A 2,322-nucleotide genomic window follows, 5' to 3' on the forward strand; every position below is an offset into this window, starting at 1 on the left:
TAATTAAAATCTCAGACAACGGCCAATTAAAATTCAATTAATTTCGAAAGATAAAATTTTACTTACGGAGATCTCTTCTTTCACCTGGAGCAACCATATATCCGAAGGGTATACCTTGGCTAACTATTTCAAACGTTTGCTGCTGACGGTCGATGCAGCTAACGAGAACACAGAACAAGCCCGAGCGGTTCAGAAGCTGCTTGGTTTTAGCTCATCCATGCCTCTCATCGGCTGAGTGCACTCGCTACCCATTTTTGATGTAATTACAATTACGAAACATCTTTCTTTCATGGTACCGGCGGACCGTTTCTCTATGGCAACATTATACCATGCCAAAGGGAAGCGTACACACAAGTGGACCGTTTATAAATCACTGCAAATTCTTCAACTACTTTCCCTGTAACAGAATCTTGACTGAAACAGACTGGCTGCGGCCCATTTCATCCCGTCAGCATCTGGCATCTGAGCTGGCAGGTGGTACCGGGCAGAAACTTGCCCCAGGCCACCACTCAAGGTCGTTCGCACACAGATCGCACGACTTAGTCAGCAAATAGGATGGACCGGAACCGTGTGCCGTTCGTTCCAGGCAAAGAAAAACCACAAGAAAGGCCAAAAGTGCATTCGCTTTTAAAATTTATTACCCAAATCCCATTAGTAATAAATCTTAACGCCAAAGTTTCGGCCATTTTCTAGACTACAGACTCCTTAATACCGCTGGATGCGGCGATGGTTTCCATGCTGCCACACCGTCACGACTACTTTATGTGCGCGAATAGCAACTCCCTCTTATCGATGTACATTTTTCTCGGCAATGTTACCTTTGAGAAATATACTTCCGAACGAAGTGGAACTGAGCTTGCCGATAAAAGTTGCTCTGACACGATATGCCAGCAGCTAGTCTGTACATAGGTAGTCAGTTGGTTCAGCAGTAGACTGATAGTGGTAATCAGGTGTCAAAAAGTCGGCATGTTTTGCCGTTCTCATGTTATTGGTATAGCATTCAACCCAACAAACAGTGGAAGGTGATAGAATGCTAATTCAACCAAAAATAGCATTCTTAAGCCAAAAACTAGTTTATTCTGCTTAAATTGTTTGTTGGGAACATAGTGCGTGTTTATTTGTAAAAATACACATTTTTCGAAGGGACCATGACCCCTATTGAAGTTTGACTCCGTCGGTTTGAGATCCAAAGTTATTCCCAACAGCTCTCAACTGTTTTCCATAGTGATGTAGATCGGTGGAAAGTTCTGGCATAGATATTGAGCTAATGTTGTCTGTTTAGAAAAGTTATAGCTATAGGTATAGCCGCCAGACATTCTAAATACTCACGCTCCTTCAATGTGAAAGTGTACTACACACATGTGGAAGTGTTGGCTTGAGAAATAGATTGCGAGTGATTTGACTATGCGTCCAATTTGGGAATCTCGAGCTCGTTCAGTAGCCGCTAGGTTGCGAAGGCCGACGGAGGTCCTTCGTAGCTTAGTTGGTTAAAGCACCAGTCTAGTGTACTGTAGGGTCATGGGTTCGAGTCCCATCGAAGGGAAAGTGGTTACCTCCAATACATTTTCCAAATCAATATCTTCCACATAATGTACATATTCACATATGAGTTTTCACAACATTGTAAATAGAAAAGATTGCAATAATATGTTACATATGTATTAACCTAAAATTACAAGCTTTTATAAAAATAACTCAGCCAAAAATGAGATCAATACTCCAAAAAAAAATATTGTAAAAATTATTTTTCAAATTGAATACATAGTACCAACTAGTCTTATAAGAGGCACTGTAACAAGTTTCTTAACAAGGCGGTTGTTGAGTGGCGTCTTGGCCCCCATTTCAGTGTGCCTAGGTTCAGTACTATAGTCGACGTTGCCAATTTCTGAGATAAAACATACCTGAATAGGTTTTCTGTCGGATAGAAACTAAAGACGGAGCTCCCAACTCATTTGATGATGGGTTCGATATATAGGATCTAGAAGAGGCTGTCGTCTTCCCGGTATCATGGGTTGTTACTCGGGAATAGGAATTAAGAATGAGGGCAGGATTAAAGTGCCTGCACTGTACAAGTGCCGCAATATTCCTATCTTTAAGAACCTTGTGCTCGATTGGAACAACTGATTTGACAGCAAGCGCGCCGTTCCAATTTTGAAACTGCATCTCTTTGTTATGAGTGCGGCCTCTTTAGGCAGAATGAACTTTTCGGGATATAATTTTATTCAACCTCGCGTTTTCAAGGGCACCACTTTCAATAATGAAGCTGTCATCTTTTTATTTCACGCTTGCTGTGACGCAGCAAAGCTTAAATAAAATGATGAT

The 2,322-nt window shown here is 41.4% G+C and overlaps 1 non-coding gene across 1 annotated transcript; it reads left to right on the forward strand.

The window, feature by feature from the left end:
* The first annotated feature begins 1,468 nt into the window (after positions 1-1,468).
* On the forward strand, positions 1,469-1,544 carry Trnat-agu (transfer RNA threonine (anticodon AGU)). The gene has a single exon. It is a non-coding gene; the product is annotated as a tRNA-Thr (tRNA).
* The last annotated feature ends 778 nt before the right edge of the window (positions 1,545-2,322 follow it).

The sequence above is a fragment of the Armigeres subalbatus genome, chromosome 3 (genome assembly GCF_024139115.2).
Source record: "Armigeres subalbatus isolate Guangzhou_Male chromosome 3, GZ_Asu_2, whole genome shotgun sequence".
NCBI classification, from domain to species: Eukaryota; Metazoa; Arthropoda; class Insecta; order Diptera; family Culicidae; genus Armigeres; species Armigeres subalbatus.